This window comes from Coturnix japonica, unplaced genomic scaffold, assembly GCF_054131305.1.
Source record: "Coturnix japonica strain WE unplaced genomic scaffold, WE-NBRP24 Scf041, whole genome shotgun sequence".
In the NCBI taxonomy this organism is placed as follows: Eukaryota; Metazoa; Chordata; class Aves; order Galliformes; family Phasianidae; genus Coturnix; species Coturnix japonica.
In genome coordinates this window covers 3,027,464-3,050,142 of record NW_028188944.1, presented here as the reverse complement: position 1 = coordinate 3,050,142, position 22,679 = coordinate 3,027,464, and the positions used below count along the sequence as shown (strand labels likewise).

Below are 22,679 nucleotides of genomic sequence, written 5' to 3'. Positions count from 1 at the left end.
TTGGGCTGCTGAACTGTGGAAAGACATTGCTGCCCGAATAAGGAACATTGTTGTAAAGGTGCGCCATGTAGATGCTCATGTGCCTAAAAGTAAGGCTACTGAAGAACATAAAAATAACCATCAGGTTGATCGAGCTGCCAAAATTGAGGTGGCTCAAATAGACTTGGACTGGCAGAACAAGGGTGAATTATTCCTAGCTCGGTGGGCCCATGAGACTTCAGGTCATCAAGGAAGGGATGCAACATATAAGTGGGCCAGAGACCGAGGGGTGGACTTAACTATGGACGCTATTGCTCAGGTTATTCATGATTGTGAAACATGCGCCATAATTAAACAAGCCAAGAGGATGAAACCTCTTTGGGGGGAAGGGCGATGGCAAAAGTATAAATATGGAGAGGCATGGCAGGTTGATTATATCACCTTGCCACGATCTCGCAATGGTAAGCGTTATGTACTCACCATGGTGGAGGCAACCACTGGGTGGCTCGAAACATACGCAGTACCCCATGCTACCGCCCGAAACACCATATTAGGGTTGGAAAAGCAAATCCTGTGGCGGCATGGCACTCCAGAAAGAATTGAATCAGATAATGGGACCCATTTTAAAAATTCCCTTGTAACCACTTGGGCCAAAAATCATGGCATCGAGTGGATTTACCATATTCCCTATCATGCACCAGCTTCTGGTAAGATTGAACGATTCAATGGGTTGTTGAAAACTATGTTGAAAGCAATGGGTGGCGGAACGTATAAAATTGGGAGAACCATTTAGCAGAAGCCACCTGGTTGGTCAACACTCGAGGATCTAGTAATCGCAATGGTCCTAACCAATCCAGCTCCCTACGTACCGTGGAGGGAGATAAGGTTCCTGTAGTACACATAAAGAGCGTGTTGGGAAAGACGGTTTGGGTCCTTCCAGCGTCTGGAAAGGGCAAACCTCTCCGGGGTACTGTCTTTGAGAAATTCTCGTAAAGAAAAAGGAGCTTTTGGCTCCTCTTCTGACTCTGACCCTGACCCTGATGCTTGTGTTATTTCCTCCAGGTAACCCTCCTTCTTTTTCCTCTCTCCTAACTTTCTCTGCTCCTCTAACTTCTTCTGCTCCTCTATCATCTTCTGCTCCTCTATCATCTTCTGCTCCTCTATCATCTTCTTATACCCCTCTAACATCCTCTGCTCCTCCAACTTCTTCTGGTCTTCTGACTCCCCCTGCTCCCCTGAGTCTCCTGAGTCCTGCTCTCCTAACTCCCTCTGCTCTTCTAACTCCTTCTGCATTTTCTCTAACTGAGTTGAAACTTGTTTTGTCTTTCGCCCTCTTACAGGGGCAACCAACATTGTATCTGGTGTCCCAGATGGTTGGTCCAATTGGACTACCTGTGCCCCCGGTGGCTGGTCAGATTGGACTACATGTGCCCCCAATGGCTGGCCAAATTGGACTACATGTGCCCCTGGTAGTTGGTTAAATACATTCAACTCACCCTGGAGGGCACATAGCTGGTCTCGGAGAGTGTTCCGCTCAAACTGGACAGCACCAAGCTCAGTCTGGAGGCTGTTGTAGTTGGACTGGAGAGTGTTGTACCCGAGCCGGAGGACGTTATGCTCAGCCTGGAGGGCAGTGTGCTCAGTCTGAAGAGTGTTGAGCTTGGTCTGGAGGGCATTGTGCTCGGTCTGAAGAGCGTTATGCTCGGACTGGAGGGCATTATGCTCGGACTGAAGAGTGTTGTGCTCGGTCCGGAGGGCATTGTGCTCAGTCTGAAGAGCGTTATGCTCGGACAGGAGGGCATTATGCACAGACTGAAGAGTGTTGTGCTCGGACTGGAGGGTGTCGCAGTTGGATTGGAAGGCATCATGCTTGGCCTGGAGGGTGCCGCACTCAGACTGGACGGCGTCATACTTGGACTGGAGAGTGTTGTGCTCGGTCTGGAGGGCATTGTGCTCGGTCCGGAGGGCATCGCGCTCAATCTGGAGAGTGTTATACTCAGACCGGAGGGCGCTGTGCTCGGACTGGAGAGTGTCGTGCTCGGACCGGAGGGCGCTGTGCTCGGACTGGAGAGTGTCGTGCTCGGACCGGAGGGCGCTGTGCTCGGACTGGAGAGTGTCGTGCTCGGACCGGAGGGCATCGCGCTCAGTCTGGAGAGTGTCATGCTCGGACCGGAGGGCGCCGTGCTCGGACTGGAGAGTGTCGTGCTCGGACCGGAGGGCGCTGTGCTCAGACTGGAGAGTGTCGTGCTCGGACCGGAGGGCGCCGTGCTCGGACTGGAGAGTGTTGAGTTGGGATTGCAGGGAGCTTTTCTCATCCCAAAGTTTTTCTGCGTCAGCTCTAAGATTCTCTTTCTCGTACCAGATTGAGTCTCGTTGGTACAGGAGATCTTTTCTCTCAGCTTCAAAAACTTTTTCTCTCTCTACCTTCTCATCCCAAAGTTTTTCTGCGTCAGCTCTAAGACTCTCTTTCTCGTACCAGATTGAGTCTCGTTGGTACAGGAGATCTTTTCTCTCAGCTTCAAAAGCTTTTTCTCTCTCTACCTTCTCAGTCCAAAGTTTTTCTGCCTCAGCTCTAAGACTCTCCTTCTCGGCCCTGAGACTCTCTCTCTCAGCTTCAAAAACTTCCCTCTCAGGAATGGTATTGACTAAGGCCCGATAAGCATTAGCTAGGCCCAAAATCATTTGTGCCTCCTGAGATCTGCCTGAGCCACAACATTCCTGCCTCAAATATGCAATCAAACTCTCAGGATTCTTCAAGTGTTCAGGAGTGAAGCTCCATAACACTGAAGATGTCTGTCCTTTGAGAATCTCTTCAATTCCCTGCCACTCAGTATTCTCTGGTTCTAGGGAAGACTTCCTCCGGATGTTATAAATCCAGATACTGAGTGAGATTATTACAATAATCAACAGTAAGATCAGGGAGATTAAGAGTGTGGCCCACTGATCATTCAAAAACTGCATAAAGGATTCATAGAAAGAAAGAGGAGCACGCTTAAAAATCACCATTTCTGTATAATTAGTTGCATTAGTTGCTCCCTCTGGAGCTGTATACAGATACGAAGTGAGCATTGCTAACCATGCTTTCAATCCATTATACAATTGTATAGCTCCATAAGAAAAAGTGGCTAGCTTAAACATGGCCCAATATGTTCGGAGCGTCTCAAAAAAGGAACCAATGGCACACAGTCCCTGGTAAAACAAATTTAGTAGAGAAAACATTTTTTTTTCCTCCAATAGAGAGAAAAAAGTAAAAGAAAACAAAGCTCAGCAGTGTTTATAAAATATACCGGAGTATTGGCAGTCCGCCTGGACTTTCAAGGTCAAGCTTGCAGGTGCAGAATCGCAAACACGAGATAGCTCCTTAACTGGGAAAAAAACTCGTAGCTCTGTTGAAAGCTAAAAGAGCAACAGGAGAAAACACAGAAAAACAGCAACTCAATTTGCCCGCATTCTCCACCAAAATCTGTCACGGTTTGAACTAAAAATCCACCTGCGTCCGTGACAGGGGGCCGTAGGCCCCGGAGGGGCCCTAGGCCGGAAGGAAAAAGTTAATTAGGAAAAGAAAACAGCGGCAACGATCTAAGGAGGCACACTTATTTACTAAATACTATATCGAAATACAGGATAACACAATATAATACAATATAATTGAAAATTGAGCTAACGAATCAAGCGAAATAGGAGAGAGAATGAGTCCCGTAACCGAGAGGCCTACTGTAAATCTAGGCGAACGGCTGAAGGCTCCCACACACTCCCCTGAACGCCAGAACTCGAAAGACGTCAGTCTGTTCTGCGACAGAGTTAATATAGAGTCCAGGTCCCGTGACCCATCGTGTTGTTCCCTGGGAGATGTAGTCTTCTTCTGTAAGTTGCAGATTCAGTAAAATTATTCATGCTTTAAATGATGTTATGATGTGGAATACTGATAGCAAAAATTACAAAATTATTAAACCATGACAGACACAATCTAAAATATGCGTGACAGAGCTGACTAAGCTTTAAGGTTGGATTATATCTGTCACGATGAAAGTGATTTTAGCAGCTTAGCAGAAGTGTGATGTGATGAACTTGTATGAGAGCTGACCATTTGCTCTTTGACCATGTTTGTAATTTTGTTGACTTCTTGGAAACAGGAAATTCTTTGATAAACTGGTAAACTCTTGATTGTGTGCAAGTCTTTTACTTTGTAACCTGCTAGGCTCTTGCTTTCCCTTGTATACTCTACCGAGTATTGCACTTGTCATTATCTGAAGGTGTACTTGTTCTGTCTGCTATTGAGATTTGTAACTGATGTCTATAGAGTCACTGGGTAAATATTTTAGCTGTATGGTTTTGTGTAAATATTTGCCCACAGAAGATTACTGAGACTTAAGTGCTCCTTTTGTTAAGCTTCAATGTAACTGATCTTATATCAATACAGGAAAAGACTACCTACCATTTAACTACCATTAAAGCAGAACCGGCAGAAGAGAACACTAATAAAGGAACTGAAAGCAGCCAATTTTCAGTGCTTTCAGTTAAAGCACTGAAACAAGAGAAAACTGAGTTGGAAGTGGGAAGAAAGCGCAGTACTGATGAAGATAAGCCTACTGTGGAAGAGCCACCTCCAAAGAAAGGTACAGTTTCTTCCATCGTTGAACAGGGTGTCTTCCAAAACAATAAATTGCTTCCTATTCCAGATAGGAAGCAAAAGGCTGTGAAGCACGTACCTTATGGTATAAGGAGAAAAGCCACTGTGTTAAACTGTAAATAGAAGTAACTGTTATGTAAATATCCCTTTTTCAGAAGGTCCTATGCTGTTCATTTTTGAATGCTTAAGAATAAAAGTTTTTTACACTATTTTTTTTCCTTTTTGCTGCTTTTTCCTCATCTGTTGATGCACTTGCAGATTTAGTAATAGTTTTAAAGCAGTTTCTTTAGGATTGTTTCAACTGCTGTTGCTGATCTTCTGAGTAGCATCAGCTGCTCAAGTGGTTTTTTTTCTTTGTTTGTTTTGCTTTCCCTGAAGCAACTATCAAAATTGTTGACGACCTGCTAATTGCTCGCTCATGGGCAATATTTGAGCAAAATGGTTTGGATAAGCTCTGATGCATTTAACTTCACTTCTGGGCACAGCTGAGCATCAGTGTTCCTAGAATTACGGAAGGCATATACAATGTAGAAGGGAAAATCTTAAACTTAGCTGTAGTCCCTTCCTTTCTTGTATTCCTCTTGCAAAATATGTGCAAGGGAGAAAATCAAGGCCTTCTTTGGATGAGATGCTGTTCTTGGATGATTTGTCCCTGCTGCCTTTATTTGGCATAAATATTGAATCCTAATGTGACCACTGCATGGCATCACATATAAGCATTTTACCAGAGACTGAGGGAGGGATGTGGACTCCTCCATACTCCAAATAGTAGTGGGTTTGTTATAATCATATGACCAAAGCTCTCATTTAAAAATTAATGACAGCAATGCTCCACATAGGAATTAAAATGGGTAGCTGATAGTCACAATGTCAGCATGAAGTTTTCTGTTAAGAAGTACTGAGTATTCAATCATGTTAAAATTTTCTTCTATTTGTGAGTATTAATAGCGTCCAATTTCAAAAACCGCTTAATATATATTCTTTAGCTATGTTAAATATACACAGTAGAACAATGAGCACAGGTATGTTGTGCTGGTTCTTTTGTAGAATTAGTTATATAAGTAGCACGAGCAAAAGTGTTTTAGGAGATGCTAGGTTATCTCAGCTTAAAGTTCAGGGTATTTACACCATTCTTTCAGCTTTTAGGTCTTGTTTCCTATGCTCTGTAATAATGCTTTTTCCCTACTTCCTGTGTAAGGAGCTTCTAGACTGAACATTACACATCTTCTCCCTAGTCTTATTTATCTTGCTTTAGTGCTTGCTTGTTGTTTTCAGCATAAAGTGTTTAGATTACTTATAAATCATATTCCCCTCACTAGTGTTGCTGGGAGCAGCAGTCAAAACCCAAAACCTGGTTTGGGGTGGAATATGCCACTGCTGTTTCTTCAGTAGGACTTTTAAATCAGTTGAGGGCTGTATATAAAACTCCTTAGATGAGTTAAGAGGCTGTTTCCATGCAGTACATGTGAATCTGTATGTAATGCAGGCTGCACGTGGGCGCTATAAAATTCTGCATTTCTGTAGTTGTAGTAATAAAAGGACTGTACAAGAATCACCATGGAATATATTGTTGTGGTGACCCAATCCCTAGTAAGTCTTGACTTATATTTATTTTTCTAATACTTAAAGTATGCATATTATGGAATGGACATAACTGGATTCTAAAGCAATGATGAAATACAACAGAAGTCGCTTTTGATAGAAAGAAAATGCATGTGATTTTAGCTAATTGCTCACCAGTTAAAGAAAAAAATAGCCCCAAGCTAATGGAATATTTATGGAAACTTGAATCTGCAAATTTGTACAACTTTATGAGTGAACTTTATATGCAAAAGAGTAAGTGTGGACAGAAGTAGGAATCCTCATATTTTGTTTAGAGATCAACTGAATAAGAGAGACAGATATCAACACTTAAGTGATCAACTTGTCCAGGGTTTTATCTTTCTTTTGAAAGTAAGAGGACTGTGAGTTGGAATGAAATTTCTTAGAGAACTGTTTATCTACCATTTAGATGTAGATGGAGTGATTCCTGGCTGCCTTATAGGGATTGCTGAAGCACGGAAGATAGAAAGAATATAGCTGTGAATTATCTATCTCGTTCCCATGTTTCTTAAATCTAATAAGATTTTCTACTGGTGTGGAGTGGAAGGTTTGAGTAGTGCCATGGTAAAAGTGTTCTTCCAGACTGAAAACCTTTTGCTGTTAATTCTGTATAGAAATCTGAGGCACCTGATTACGTGTCCAGAGGACTTTAATTCCTTCACTAGTATCAAATACTATGTGATGTGAGGGTATGGCTTGCATATTACGACAGTTTTTCACTTAGAAGTTGCTACTTGGTGTTGTGAACTGCTATGTAATAATGATTTTAATCAATCTGAGCTACATTCCTTTTCCCTTTTTTTTTTTTTTGTTTGTTTGTTTGTTTGTTTTACAGTAGTTGTAAATGAGAGAAAGAAAAAGAACACTGTAGAGCAAAAGACAATTGAACACATGAAACAAAAGTGCTCCACGTACCGAAAGGAAGTACTAGCACTGAGGGAAAGAACTGAAATCTTGGAACGTCATTTAGCTGTGCTTGAAGAACAATGCAGAAGAGAAAAAAATAAAAAAGAAGATTTCAGTAAGCAGGTAACAAGCCTGCGTATTGAGCTTTCTTTTTCTGAAGAAACAGCTGATGTCCTCCGTGAACAAATTCTGCAGGGTCAAGCTGACTATCGGGAAATTGCTTCTGAACTGGATGAACAGAAATCTATAAATATGACACTAGAAGACAAAAATGCCCAACTAACTAACAACATAGAAGTTGCCAAAGAATATATAATTGATAAAGTGTCACAAGTAAAAGAAATGCGGACCAAATTAGATGAATTATACAAATGTCACTTAGAGTTTCATGCCATCGGTACTGACTTTGTCAGTGTAAAGGATTCCTCAGACTCTGAAAAAAATGAGCCAGGGACATCTCAAATTAGTTCTGCATGCAATCAGTCACAGACTTCTTCCATCTCAGATCTTGTGCAGGACTTCTCCTTTTCCTATAGTTTTGAAAGGATTCGGGAAGTATGCAGAAGTATTGTTGATGTTTCCTCACAAAAAAGTCAGCACATCAAAGCACTGCTTCAAGACAATGAAAACCTAAAGGCGGGACTGAATAATGCTGACAATCATAATCTTCAACTTGTAATGAAGCTATGTGAGATTACAACTCACACAAGTCAGGAAGATTATCTTGTGAATCAGTTACATGAGCAAATAGAAAAGAAAACTAAGGACTTTGAAGAAAAGACTGCAGAAGATCAGAGAGTGATTGCACAATTTCAGGAGGAAGTTGCCAACTGTGAGATAAAAATGAGAGAGCTTGAATATCTCCTGGAGGCTTCCAAGACAATGGAAGACAATGTGTCAAAACTCAATGAATTACTTAAAGAAAAAGAATCTATTATTGCTAATCTAGAGACAGTTACAGCAACTCTGCAGGAGAAGTCTGCTAATGCAGACAAAAAAACTGATGAGTTAAGTAGCAAAGAAGCAAATCTGATTCAAGAAGTTATGCAGCTGAAAAACAGCTTGGAGCAGATGAAACATTCTCTTCGGGAAAAGGAAAAGAGTGAAATGGAGAAAGTGCAACGTATAGAATCGTAAGTAACCACTGAGTTAACTTAGAGCCCTTTGAGAATGAACTAGAGTTAAAAATAGTTAATGGGAACATCCCTTCGACTTAATGCATTTGCATGCTTATCAATGGCCAAACTACTAATTTAGGATGCTTTGGTATGCTACTTGAGTTCCAAGGGAAAACAGGAGTGTGCAAGGAAATAAAGAATAATATGGGGATTGCTGGTGGTTTTGTTGTACATCCCTCAGAATAGCATCTGAATAATTTATTGCTTCAGCATCTGATTATGAGAAGCAAGCTGAAATTCAAAAGTAATTGTTTAAATCACTGGTCTAGATAGATTTAAGAGTCTATTTACAAATAGAAACCAACAGGCAGGGCACGGATTAAGCTGTAATTGCTGTTTCCATGAGATGTGTAACAGTAACAGTAATGTTCTTTGTGTCTTTATTTTTAACATAAGGCTAGAAAATATTCTTTCTGAGAGTTCTGCCCTTGTACTGAATTTGAAAAAAGATTTGCAGAGGAAAGAAGAAGAGTATGCAGATCTAAAAGACAAACATTCTGATGCCGAGAAACAAATTCAGCAAGTACAAAGCGAGGTTTGTAGTCAACTGAGATATTTTTTTCTGTAAGATTATGCTTGGCTTTCTGCTGTTAAAACTTCTCAAACTTTAACTATGAAGCTGGAAATTTCACACTAGTGTGGCTAGCAGCAAATCTTAGGTAAAGTTGCCATTGAAGCTCTAGAGGGGACCAGAAGTTAAAACATGGTTTCACATAGATAATGAACAGGGGAAAGTAAAGTTGGTTGGTAGTCTGGAATAAGGTTTGTGAAGAGAATAGCTAATCTGCCTCTGGAGGGGACTTGTTATTATCTCTACGTTACTGGTGACTTGCCATTGGTATCCGTGGTAACTCCAAAGCTTAAAACCTAAGTCTTGTGAAAAAACGCTGATAACTGGGAAGAAGAATGCTATTTACTTGAAGAGAAATAGACTAATTTCCAGAGGCTCTTTAATACAAGCATGTATTTTTTTTTCTTCAATTTCAGCTTCAGTGATGCTCATAGTTAAAATTTAATTATTAAACAAGAAGATATCTTAAAACCCATTTTGCAGTATCTTAGTCTGAAAGTTTATTGGGTGTGCTTGGGGTGGAAAATTGAAGCTTAAAAATGAGTTCATGTCTTCCTTGGTAACCTTGCACTTGCTGTCGTTTTCCTACTCAGCACTTGTTTGTGAATTCCTCTTTATTTAACAAAGAAGTATCTGGCCAGGTTGGATTACAGAAGTCTTTTAATTAACCATGAGCTGTGCTTACATTACAGGTGTCCACGATGCGTTCTGTGGAGGAATCCCTCAGGAACAGGATGGATGAACTTGAAAGGATTAATAACCAGTTTAAGGATGAGCTGGATTTTAAAGACTATACTATCCAACAACTTAAACGGGTATTTTACTTGCTCTTAATTTTTATTAAATTAATGATGCAGGTTTTCCAAGCAACAGGAAAAAGGTGAAAAAAAAAAAAAAAAAATTGGAGCAAAATGAAAGTTGCAACTGAAATTAGTGGTAGACCATGAAAGATATTCAAATAATTAGTCACTACAGAGCACTGGCAGATTGCTTTAAATACAATAATCTGCATAGTAAATACTTATATAATACATGCATATAACCTGATCTTGTTGAGTGACATCACGATATGTTAATTGAATTGTCTTACCATAAACTCTTTTTATCAGCTTGAGTCCTTATTTATGCTATATGAAAAACTTATTAATTCTAGGCTGTCTTAAAGATTCTGCTTGTTTCTACTGTGTATGCTTTTCTTTCAATATGAAATATAGGAGCTGGTGGAAACTGAGAGGATGGAAGATATCTCCAAAGACTATGATCAACTATGTGATGGTCAGCCATTATTTCTGTGTGTGTGTGTGTGTGTGTGTGTGTGGAATATCCGTGTAAATGTTGTCACATTGCTAATGACTTTGAGTCTTCTGTGTTTCGATTTTAAAACATGTCTGCATATATTTGTATGTAAATATTTCAATGGAGATGTTCTATTTCTTTTAAAAGTGCTTTTGGTCATGGGAGAATCTTGATTTGAGAATAATGGGAGCTAGTAGGGAGTTCATCTGTAAATTTTCAAACCTTCAGATCTGTGTGCAAGGGATAGAATAATTGAAGGTATGCGGATAACATTAGAAGAAGAAGAGGAAATGCATCTTGAACAAGATGAAATGCTTGAAGCTCTGTTAGAAGAGAACGAAAAATTAGCTTCAGGTAATCTTTCCAGGGAAAGGGAGCAGGGATGCAAAAGGGGTTTAGACGTACTGTGATAGCCACTTCCATTTTCATGTGACTGTTACTTAGGCATTAACGTTCCATAGTAAACAACAAATCTCTTGTAGTTAAAGGCTTCTGTTATTTCTTTATGTCTGTAGCAGATAAAACCAAAGCTGCTTTAGTAAAAAGTCATTGGTGTGGTATTTCAAATATATATTTGAAATGATATGCTATCTAACCTCATTTTGTGTATTGAGTAGAACTGATTGCATGGAAACAGAAATACAGTGAACTGGAATACCAGAGCAATAGTGACTGGCAGCAAAAGAACAACGAAAGTGATGAGGCAAATTTGAATGAAAACTGTACAGAATTAATAAAGCTGCAAAAAGAGCTGGAGGTAACTTAACTTCAAAGTTGTAACTTGATAAAGTAAACTGTTATATTGATTACAGAAACTTCCTGTAAAAGCTGCAGTGCAACATGCAATAGGGACCAGGTACAGCTTTTTTGTGGTACGTTAAGAATGGCATCACTGATGCCCCCATAGTATAGGAAGTGTAGCCTTCCCTACATTATGCTGCCATGAGCAGTGCTTCTTTTGCTGGCCTCTGAACAGTTAGTTGTCTTATCCCATCTGATGTTATTTTTTGTTGTGTTGTTTGTTTGTTTTTTTAAATAAAAGTAATGGGCTGGCAGTGGGAGTTTTCTAAGTGAGTATACAATAGGTTACATCCACTCTGTTAGTGGAATGGTTCTGAACTTCTTTCCTCCTTCACCTTGAGTAAGCTTATTCATGATATTTTTTTTTAATGCGCAGAGCCAATTCACTTTTTCAAGAAGAGGGGAAAGTTCAACATTCATTGCTTCATTCTATACCACGTCAATGTGCTATAAGCAGAGTATACTTATACAATTGTTGTTTGCAAGAAAGGAATACTAACTCAAAGCAAATTGTAACTTACGGTCTATTTGTCAAAACTGTTTTCTGTTAGTTGCTTGGGCAACTAATATAAGCTATCAAAATCATCATCTAACTTTATCACTAGAAAGCCTTTTTTGTTGGGCTGCGGGTCTACTAATTTTCCTTGGTTAAAAGACTTTTATTTTTTCCAAGCAGTTTCTCAGGTGCTCTGTCCTATATATGAGAATGTCTGCCAGTAGGTTTGATAGGAAAGGAGACTACTCCTACAGTGTAAACTATGTTGCTTTTCTTTGTCTTTCAACCCTGAAGGAGCTGCAAGTTTTCCTACAACTGCTGCAAGGCAGCGTAAAGTGTTAGAAGTTTTTAAGTTAAAAGAGTTTATCTTATACTGACTTTTGGTGTAAGTTCTGTAAAGCTTGTGTGAACATTTATAAAGAAAAAGAGATGTTTTATGGAGGCTCTCCAGTCTGAATAAGAAATACTGGAAATGATTATTTTTTAATGGAAAAGAACTAATGATTATCCAATACCTGCCTTTGGGAATATTCTGTAGTAAAAACTGCTAATGTTTCTGTTATCTTGCAGAAACTAGTCTATTTAATGATGACCTGGCTTTGAAGTCATTCCTTAATGACTCACTATTTCATTTTTGGTTTCTTTGAAATAGGAAAGTGAGACTAAGTATCAAACTGATAGAAAAAAGTGGCTGGAGGAGAAAGAAGAGCTCCTAAATCAGAAAAAAGAAGCAGAGAATCTTCGCAACAAAGAAATGAAACAATTTGCTGAGGACCGACAACATTATGGAAAGCAACAAGCAGAAATCGTAAGTGATGAGGTCCTGGCAGAGTTGTCTGGTGCCTGTAGTTTGGAAACAACTACATACCAAGTATTAACAGTAAGGGTGCATAAGAGCAGCTTGTCCAAGTCCCCTTGCTTTCTTATGTGGCAAAGCCCATATGAGAACTGCTTGATTTGGAAAAGGAAGGAATGGGGGGGCCACAAAAAGAAAGATCTTTCATAAGTGCATAATGAAATGTCACGTATGTGGGACATCAATAAGAAAATTACAGTTGAAAAATAGATCACTATTTAATGAGGCTAAGAAAGTATTTTGTACAATAGCTTTTGTTTGTTCTCTTTTCTGCAAAGCAGAAGGCCTTTAAGCCTTTATAAGGAAGAAAAGGCAATTGAGTTTCTAAAGAAACCCCACAAACTTCTCTCCAGATACTGAATAAAAATACTTGGTCAAACGGCCATAGTTTTGCTCCTTTATCACTTTCCAAATAGTGACTGATAACAAAGTCACTTGAGTTACTTGAGCTGTTTGCTGGGCTCTTGTCATGTAACTTCTTAAACATGTGAATCTGTACATTCTGCAAAGCTTTTTTTACATCTGGAAGTAGTTAGTCCCGACTTTCTGGACCTGCAAGCAGCATAGAAGGATGTGAGGAGCTTAGTATTATTATCACTTTGTGACTTTATTTTCCTAACGCTCATTAGTAATCATTAAATGAGCAAATTGATGTGGAGGTGAAAAAATACTAATTTTTTTTCTCAAGGAGAGTAATGTAGGTTGTCTAATAGAAGCATGGTTTTGCTTCTGTAGGTTTGTAGTGCAACTAGTTCTAGAGCTCCTGTGGATCTTGAAGAGATCATACATTTACTAAGACTGTAAAACGGTGCTAACTACCGAAGTGTTAGAACAGTTCAGTGTGTAGTAGGTGATGTTCACTGTTCATCTGTTATTCTTTTAGGAAAGACTTGTTGCCCAGCTGGAGGTAAAGGACCGTAATCTTCAAAAGTGGCGTGAGGAGAGAGATCAGTTAGTAGAAGCTTTGGAAGAACAGCTCAAAAGTTTGGCTTTAAATGAAAGCTTGGAGCAGATGAAACACTCTCTTCGGGAAAAGGAAAAGAGTGAAATGGAGAAAGTGCAACGTATAGAATCGTAAGTAACCACTGAGTTAACTTAGAGCCCTTTGAGAATGAACTAGAGTTAAAAATAGTTAATGGGAACATCCCTTTGACTTAATGCATCTGCATGCTTATCAATGGCCAAACTACTACTTTAGGATGCTTTGGTATGCTACTTGAGTTCCAAGGGAAAACAGGAGTGTGCAAGGAAATAAAGAATAATATGGGGATTGCTGGTGGTTTTGTTGTACATCCCTCAGAATAGCATCTGAATAATTTATTGCTTCAGCATCTGATTATGAGAAGCAAGCTGAAATTCAAAAGTAATTGTTTAAATCTTGTCACTGGTCTAGACAGATTTAAGAGTCTATTTACAAATAGAAACCAACAGGCAGGGCATGGATTAAGCTGTAATTGCTGTTTCCATGAGATGTGTAACAGTAATGTTCTTTGTGTCTTTATTTTTAACATAAGGCTAGAAAATATTCTTTCTGAGAGTTCTGCCCTTGTACTGAATTTGAAAAAAGATTTGCAGAGGAAAGAAGAAGAGTATGCAGATCTAAAAGACAAACATTCTGATGCCGAGAAACAAATTCAGCAAGTACAAAGCGAGGTTTGTAGTCAACTGAGATATTTTCTTTCTGTAAGATTATGCTTGGCTTTCTGCTGTTAAAACTTCTCAAACTTTAACTATGAAGCTGGAAATTTCACACTAGTGTGGCTAGCAGCAAATCTTAGGTAAAGTTGCCATTGAAGCTCTAGAGGGGACCAGAAGTTAAAACATGGTTTCACATAGATAATGAACAGGGGAAAGTAAAGTTGGTTGGTAGTCTGGAATAAGGTTTGTGAAGAGAATAGCTAATCTGCCTCTGGAGGGGACTTGTTATTATCTCTACGTTACTGGTGACTTGCCATTGGTATCCGTGGTAACTCCAAAGCCTAAAACCTAAGTCTTGTGAAAAAACGCTGATAACTGGGAAGAAGAATGCTATTTTCTTGAAGAGAAATAGACTAATTTCCAGAGGCTCTTTAATATAAGCATGTATTTTTTTTTTCTTCAATTTCAGCTTCAGTGATGCTCATAGTTAAAATTTAATTATTAAACAAGAAGATATCTTAAAACCCGTTTTCCAGGATCTTAGTCTGAAAGTTTATTGGGTGTGCTTGGGGTGGAAAATTGAAGCTTAAAAATGAATTCATGTCTTCCTTGGTAACCTTGCACTTGCTGTCGTTTTCCTACTCAGCACTTGTTTGTGAATTCCTCTTTATTTAACATAGAAGTATTTGGCCAGGTTGGATTACAGAAGTCTTTTAATTAACCGTGAGCTGTGCTTACATTACAGGTGTCCATGATGAGTTCTGTGGAGGAATCCATCAGGAACAGGATGGATGAACTTGAAAGGATTAATAACCAGTTTAAGGATGAGCTGGATTTTAAAGACTATACTATCCAACAACTTAAACAGGTATTTTACTTGCTCTTAATTTTTATTAAATGAATTATGCAGGTTTACCAAGCAACAGGGAAAAGTTAAAAAAAAAAAAAAATTGGAGCAACATGAAAGTGGCCATCTGAGATTAGTGGTAGACCATGTAAGATATTCAAATAATTAGTCACTACAGATCACTGGCGGATTGCTTTAAATACAATAATCTGCATAGTAAATACATATATAATACATGCATATAACCTGATCTTGTTGAGTGACATCACAATATGTCAATTGAAATGTCTTACCATAAACTCTTTCTATCAGCTTGAGTCCTTATTTATGCTATATGAAAAACTTATTAATTCTAGGCTGTCTTAAAGATTCTGCTTGTTTCTACTGTGTATGCTTTTCTTTCAACATGAAATATAGGAGCTGGAGGAAAAGGACCATAATATTCAAAAGTGGCATGAGGAGAAAGATCAGTTAGTAGAAGCTTTGGAAGAACAGCTCAAAACTTTGGTTTCTAATGCCATACAAAAAGAGACAGAAATAGCAGAACTGAGACAATCTGCCTTAAAGGATTAAAGCAAGGTCATCTCTCCCTTCCTCCTACCTGATTAGCTACCCATAAATTCTGTAAAACTCCTGTACCTGCTCTTTGTATTATGGGTGTGCTTCTGTTCTTGAACACTGTCGTATTGACATCATGTGCGACTAACCAAAAAAAGCACCAGCTTTTATTTTTGTTCTTCAGAAACAGAATTTCTGTTAATTACTAAAATTTCAATTTTTTCAGTAGTTCAGATAAGCAGATGTCAGTTTGATGCTTATGATCCTACAGTCAGACTGGACATCTGTAGCTTTTTCTGATAATTCACAGCATTTCCGGATCCCAAGCTAGGCTCAATACTCAGACAGTAGTTCTGTCTCAGGTTTCTTACTTTCTTTGCTTTCTCCGAGGTAGTATCTACAATGGCATGAAAAGACAGAAGGGGACGTGGAAGAGATTAAGGGAAGCATGAAAAAGCAGAGGGGGGATGATCTCTGGAAGTTGCATTTCTTATTTCAACATCCAGCTTTTAATCAGGATAGCCAATCTAAGCCGTAGCATAGAATTTCAGAAGCTAAACAGAAGACTAAATGAGTTGTGCTCCTTTGAGAATGTTTGGATTCACTTTCTCTGAGAAGAAAGATGTTCTCATAGCAAAACTTCCCCTACAGCTGCCGACTTTCTCACAGTACCGAGGATTTGGGAACAAATAAAAGCTCGGGTTATTATATCTTAAGAGAGATGAAGGCTGAAGCACATAAGTAAAATAGAAGAATCAAAATATATTGTATTACAACTTCCCAGGCAATTGTGTGACTACTGCACTTGTAACAGTGACCGTACAAATCCGTGAAATGTTACTGTTCTTGAATAGTTAAGTGTTCTAGCCTGCAATTCTAAACCTGATGCTACTAAGTAATTGCAATACTGCTTGTGTGTGTTAATTCCTTTTGCCAATCCCACAACTCAGCAGTTTTTACTGTTTATTAGGATAATGCAACTGTGATAGAAGAGTTAAGAAAAGAACTGGCTGACAAAGATGACTTTATAAAGGAATTAAAACAACACATTAACCACAGTAGCCCTCAGTGTTTGCCAGAAATACCTTTACTTGAAGAAAGACAAAGTAGAAGGAATGACTCTATAAATGAAAAGGTATGATTATATTTATAGAAAGTCAGTACTTAACGTCTTGTTAACCCCTTTTTGTTCTTCTGTTTTCCTAGGAGATACTGGAGCTGGAATCATTTTTCTTAGCATATAGTCCTTTAACTACATATTCAGTGATGAGTACTTGTTGGTTCTTTTTGTCTTCCACTCAAACATGAGCTCTCATCTTCTCAAAAATATTTTATTTACTAGAACACCATCTCTCTGTGTACATTATGGAACTTTTCCATGCAGATTTCCATGTATTCGTATGTGGATGCTGAAGATTAGGCAGAGGTTTAGCCTTTGGTGTTCTAACATAGCAGCTGTGAGCGTGCAGAGTATGGGGGGAATGGATGACAAAACGACCAGCGTTACAGATTTTGTCCCTAAATAATGTCTCGCTTTCTCTCTTTTGGAGGCAGAATACTGCCTGAGACTGTTAGTGAGACCCAGTAGGGTGTATCTGAAGATCACACAATGAATAGATGTTACTACCTTCCCACACTTGTGCTGTGTTTCAGCTTACATGTTCATGTGGCGTCTGAGCTTGAGGTTTTACACTGTAACTTTAGAAAACTCGAGATATTTTGGAGGTCTAATGCATAGCCTAATCTGTACTCCTTTTAAATATTTACAGCCTAGGAAACAACAAAGCAAAACTCAAACTGGAGAAAGTATTCCATTAAGATGCAAAGCTGAAGACAATTATTTGTCACGTCGATGTACTAGGAGCCTCACTTCATTAAATGAATCTGAGGTTAGTATGAAACTTCAGATCTGAAAATGTTGTGATTGTATTGCTTTTGATAAGGAATGAGTAGGAAAAAATCTCATGTTCTCTAAACAATTCCCAAGTTTTAATTTATTTATCCCTTTCAAGGTGATCAGATCACCTGTTTTTATAGCCTTTGATAGGAATAAAAGCTGTTGAAACAATTGTGTGATGAATTTTTGTCAGGTGCTGTTGAAAACTCTCCTCATGTTAATGCTTATGAAGTGGCTCATGATTAGATAAGTTACTTGGAAAAAATTCATGGAGCCACTGAAACGGGCACAGCAAATTGAACTTATTTTCTTCCTCTGCAGGATTTCTGGACATTGTTTTGTTAGCAGATGATGTTAATCATTCCTATATAAGTTTTTAATTGCTAACTTTCATAAAATAGCAGTTACATATATTTTAAAAACAAAGTATTTATTAACCAACTTAATTCTTGGAACTACAGTGGGTGGTGATACTCCATTCAGATTCTTAGCAGAGCCTGATAAAGTGGCTCTGACTACTTTTTGTCTTTCTACAATCTTTGGTAAGTTTTTGAGAGGAAGAAGACTCCCCTCAGGGGGTCGGAACAGTGTAAGTAGTAAAAGCTGCTAGTCTGTGTTTGGGACACTGGAGTTTGCTAGTTACTAGCAGCAGTAGAAGCAGCCATCTACCATTTTCTGATGTCCCCAGCAGCCTGTCTTCCATGTGTTCAACCAGCATCTGAACTCATTTTTGATATGCTAGCTGAATTCCTGCCATAGAGAAGGAGGAGTCCAGGTGATCTCAGTTCTGACTTTGTTGTTCCTGTTGAGAAAAACAGGATTGGGTGGATTGTGGACAGTAAGTGCTGCTGGGGAAATGCATACTGACATTTCCCTGTCACTTAGCTGTGCATTTGCTGCCATTTGACCATGAGCAGGTACATGATAGCCTTCAGCTTAAGTACGGTGTCATTGCTTGAATGTCTGTATTCTCTCCAGGGAAAAGATAGCAATGGAGTTCTTTAATGTCTTGTACTGGGCTTGCACCTTGCCAGCTGGACCTTACTTATGTAAATAACATCTCTAGTGTAGAAGAGGAAGGGCAAATTCCCTAAGATTAAGCTGGAAGTTAATCGAACACTTGAATCAAATGCTCCTTTTCCTGCCCAGTTCTGATGCAGCAGAGTTGAGATGAAGAAAATCGTGTCAGTTCTACCACCATTCTCTATTAAAAAAAAGTGTAGTTGTCTGTGCCCTTGAGAAGAAATGACTTGTAAAGTATCAGGCTCAGTTTAAAATGGAGAACTTTTTTTGTGATCATAGATTGGAAATAATTTTAAATGTAACAAGTTCTAGGAAAGAAGGGTAAAACTCTGCTGTAACTGAAATAGACTCCTTCTGTTACAAGTGTTCTTACAGCAGGAAAATCGAATGCTTACATATCCTTTTCCAGATGCTTTATAGCTTTTTAATCTCATGGCTACCTTAACACTTGCACTTAAAATTCTTCTGTGCTATCAGGAGCATTTGGAAACTGTCCTCGACTCTTCTGGAGTGTCCGCAGAAAATGGCAAAACTAGTCGGTTCCCAAAACCGGAGCTGGAAATCCCACTGACACCTCTGCAACCTGATAAGATGGAGATAAAGCAGCACGGCAGCATGATACCTTTAGGAGTGAAAATGCCTAAGGCAAAAAAGAAAAGAAGTGATGACATGGATGAGGTATGACCTAGACCCAACAGAAAACAAAATATCTGATGCCTTTTTACCATTCTCATTTAAGCATTAAAAAAATGCTATTTCTACCTCAGTAAAATAGTTGAAGAATTTAATCAATGAACTGCTTTAATGAACAAAACTAACAGCCAAGCTCAGTGATAATGGTTTAAGAGAAGGGAATTTCTCTTAACTCCATTGTGTATTTTCTTTGAAACCTGTAGACATAAATCAGCTTTTTAGACATCATGAGATGTCTAATACTGATATCTTAATGTCCTGTTTTTATAATTGAATGCTTATTTATTATTTGACTTACAGTGGAATAGTTACCACTAGCAGATACTTCCCTACTATTAGCAAAAGTGTTTAAAGTGTTCACTTTTGTGACATCAGTTGTTCTTTCCAAAAGAATCATGGCTGAAACTTGTCTTATTTTCCCAGGATTTTGTGAAAAGTGAGAACACGAAAAATACAAAATCTGTCATGGCTTTTAATTCACCCTCTGCAAGTGACGAGAAAATGGTTGGTTTTTGTTCTAGTTTTGAAGCTAGCTTGGGACGTCCTGTAATTGTGTGGTCACACGAAAGAAGCAGTGTCTTATCCTTATGTGTATACCTGAATGGGAATCTTACATGCTTATGAGCTCTTCCTATTAAATTCCATAAGCTAACCAAAGGGCAAGTCAGTCTGTCCCCAGAGCGTGTAATGGCTGTACTGTGTAATGATTTGGAGGGAAGGATATTGCACAATGAATAGTTGGGAAGAGAAGCTTTAGTGGATTATCGTGTGCTTTTGTAAGTGAAGCCCTTGTATTAAACTAAGGTTCATATCATTAATATGCATGGCAGTTATTAAAAACAGATGTTCACGTGTGATAGCAGTATCCTTGGCATGGTCAGAGTATGAGTAGTAGATTTTTCCCATCTGTTGTCTTCTGTTTTGTATGTTTGTTTATTTTATGTAATTAGAACAGCTTATGTAAGAAACAACTCCACAGCTTGGGAGCTACTTTTAAAGAAACTACTGCCTTATTAAGAAACTTTAAGAAACGTATGCCTTGAAATAGCTGAGATTTTGACAACTCCCTAAAGGGTGTAAAATTGTCTACATTACTTGCCGTTGTGGTATCATCAGCATAATGAACAGAGGTGTCAGTAGTAAAGCTCAAAATGTCAACTTAAAATAACGTTGAACTAAAATGAAGTTTAAACAATGCTCTTGTTTCACATGTTCACATCTCTGTTGAACAGAAATCCGGAAAAGACTACTTCCTGAGAAAGTGAGTACATGCTTCAAGACTGACTAAAAAGAAGGATGAAACACTGCAAAAAGTTGGAGATTTTATTCAAAGCTCTCCTTCTATTATACACTCTAAAGGTTGGTGTAGAATAAGTTTTATTCCATGTTTTCTAGACATTGTAGAATGGCTTGTTTCTGCTGTAGGCTATTAATGTATGTGTTCTTAGAGAACTTGTCTGCCATGTTAAGTTGTCTTGTCCTTTGATTTATGAAGTAAATGCATTTATTCGTCTCTTCAGAGATTCATTATTACATTTGTGAAAACCTACAAGTATACAGAGAAAATTGGTTCTGTCTTGTGCTTCTGTCAGCATGAAAGTTAGGCCTGTTGTTTAACTCCTGCTGAAGTTTCTGACTTCCAGCGACTTCTGAGCCATGATTGTCTTTCATACTCCATTTTAATGCGTGCTTTAAGCTGCCGTACCTGAAGCTATAAACAGTTTCAGCTATAGAAGCAATAAAGAACCTCGATGAACAAATACAATTTCTGAGTATTTTCACTTAAATTTTACGTGTCATTTATAAACCAAGTTTGTTACGAAGCTTTTTTTGCATTCAGTGATTTAAAGACTCACAAAACCAGTAAGTTGATTGGTTTATGTATCAAAACAAATTTCTTCTAGCCAAGAAGCTGATGTCAGCAGTAAGTTCTCCTAAATCAAACGAACCTGAAAGTCTCGAAGAAGGAGAGACCAAGCCAAAACAATCCAAAAGGAAGCTGTATTCCACTGTCGTTTCTGGCCCTCTAGATATACCTGCTTCTTCGGTAAGCGATTATACTGTAGTCTTGGCTTAAAATAAACTACTAAGGAGTCCAAACAGACTGGAGGTTTCATCTATTTGCAGGAGGAAGTTGAAAGTACTGAGGTATTTCTTTATTCTACCAAGTTATTCTTGTTGGTCTTCCTGCTGTTCTGTTTTATTTTGTCCTCAAAGATCTCTGTGTTTGGCTGGCTTACAGTTTACTAAGTAGGTGATGTAGCAATCACGGAGATGTCTTCTAATTTGGAATCATAGATAATTTCAGTGTGTCGGAGTGGGATTATTCTACTACACGCTTTTTTAGAGCACAACTTAGACAGCTTTTTAGGTATGCTTAAACTATGATCTCCTGTCTAAGCCAACTTGCAAAGGATCTGATGTGCCAGTTTCATGACTCTGTCGGCAGCTATTGTGCTAAGAACATTCTTGCTCTGTTGGAACTGCATCTTTTAATTATATTAGAGTCCTTTTTCTGTTCAGCAAAGTGATCATTTGCCCATACTGTAATATCCCTCTGAATTTTTTGATGATTTGACGAATGATAGGGGCAGAAACCAAAATGTTTTTTTTTTTTGTTAGATGATGAAGAAGATGAGAATTTCTTTTCTCACTGTAGTTCTGAGAACATGGAACTGAACCGAGAACTGAAATTCTGGGCAAGTCATAGCTACAGGGATTGAGGCTAAAAATGTTTTCTGAACGCTTCATGTTTCACAAAACAAGTATTATAATACTCTTTTGAAAACAAGTATTTCAAAATGAAAGCTGCCTTCAGGCTTTCCTCAGATGTGTGTGCTTTTTTATGATAAACAGGATTTTGTACATTCTCCATATTTGTTCCTTGTGATTAAGCTGCATTAAAATGATCTCGGTATCCCATAGTTTTCTGAATAAAATATAATAAGCAAATGCCATTCTGAAATCCATTTAGGGGAAGAAATATGTTTGCGTGGGTCAAGAAGAGCTTGTCAGTCTTGTGTGAAAAGATGAGTAACTTTTGACATGTTTTCTTCAGGAATCTGAGGAACAAAAGAAGGAAAGTGATCATCTGATCATCAAGCAATGGCTGAGATCCAGAACAGCTAAAAAACCTTGAAGAAGCATGTTTGTTCCCCTTTCTCAGGACATACTTTTATCGTATTATTAAAACTGGTTGTTAATAAACAGTAACAGTTACTCCGTTGTGTTCTTAAATTTGTATATAGGTGTACAGTGTCTCTCTGACAGTTTCAAACTGACTCCATTGAGGCTGAAATAAATACAAGCTTTCTTAAACTGGGTTTGGATTTTATTGTGGTTAAGGGTTTATTTATTTTTGTCTTGCCTCTCCTGTATAGGAACAGTATCTCTAGGACTGATTGCTATTTACCCATTGTGCAGTAATAACTGTACTTGTTCAGGATGGCCTGGCTTGCTTTTTTCACGTGACTGGTGTACTTAGCAGAACTCTGGCAGAGAGAAGAGCATGAATACACATTAATATTTATGTATACTTAATTTTTGGGCCTTTTAAAAGAATTTTCTTTGGAGAGAAGATGGTGCCAATTCCTCAGTGTGGAAGAAACGTGCTTTCCCTCACTTGTGCAAATTCAGCTTTAAATTAATAAACTTAGAAAAATAAACCCAATACATTTGGGGGGAATTCTAATATCCCAAATACTGTTC

At 38.5% G+C, this 22,679-nt stretch overlaps 2 long non-coding RNA genes and 1 pseudogene across 5 annotated transcripts in view; all 3 read left to right on the top strand.

The window, feature by feature from the left end:
- Window positions 1-14,028, top strand: part of LOC146752794 (uncharacterized) — a 32,098-nt pseudogene extending 18,070 nt beyond the window's left edge. Inside the window, exons 15-19 of the transcript XR_014940368.1 lie at window positions 10,378-10,516; window positions 10,780-10,919; window positions 12,112-12,267; window positions 13,199-13,389; window positions 13,830-14,028. The product of XR_014940368.1 is annotated as an uncharacterized LOC146752794 (transcript). The remainder of the gene's footprint in view (window positions 1-10,377; window positions 10,517-10,779; window positions 10,920-12,111; window positions 12,268-13,198; window positions 13,390-13,829) is intronic.
- A 689-nt stretch (window positions 14,029-14,717) lies between these two features.
- Window positions 14,718-17,302, top strand: LOC146752793 (uncharacterized). Of its 2 annotated transcripts, none has more exons than XR_014940393.1 (3): window positions 14,718-14,821; window positions 15,218-15,379; window positions 17,128-17,302. It is a non-coding gene; the product is annotated as an uncharacterized LOC146752793 (long non-coding RNA). The 2 variants fall into 2 exon arrangements; XR_014940394.1 differs by lacking the exon at window positions 17,128-17,302 and adding an exon at window positions 16,329-16,479.
- A 1,513-nt stretch (window positions 17,303-18,815) lies between these two features.
- On the top strand, window positions 18,816-22,233 carry LOC146752792 (uncharacterized). 2 transcript variants are annotated; one of them, XR_014940392.1, is made up of 4 exons: window positions 18,816-18,956; window positions 20,204-20,330; window positions 20,876-21,018; window positions 22,030-22,233. It is a non-coding gene; the product is annotated as an uncharacterized LOC146752792 (long non-coding RNA). The 2 variants fall into 2 exon arrangements; XR_014940391.1 differs by lacking the exon at window positions 18,816-18,956 and adding an exon at window positions 19,061-19,475.
- Window positions 22,234-22,679: the final 446 nt, after the last annotated feature.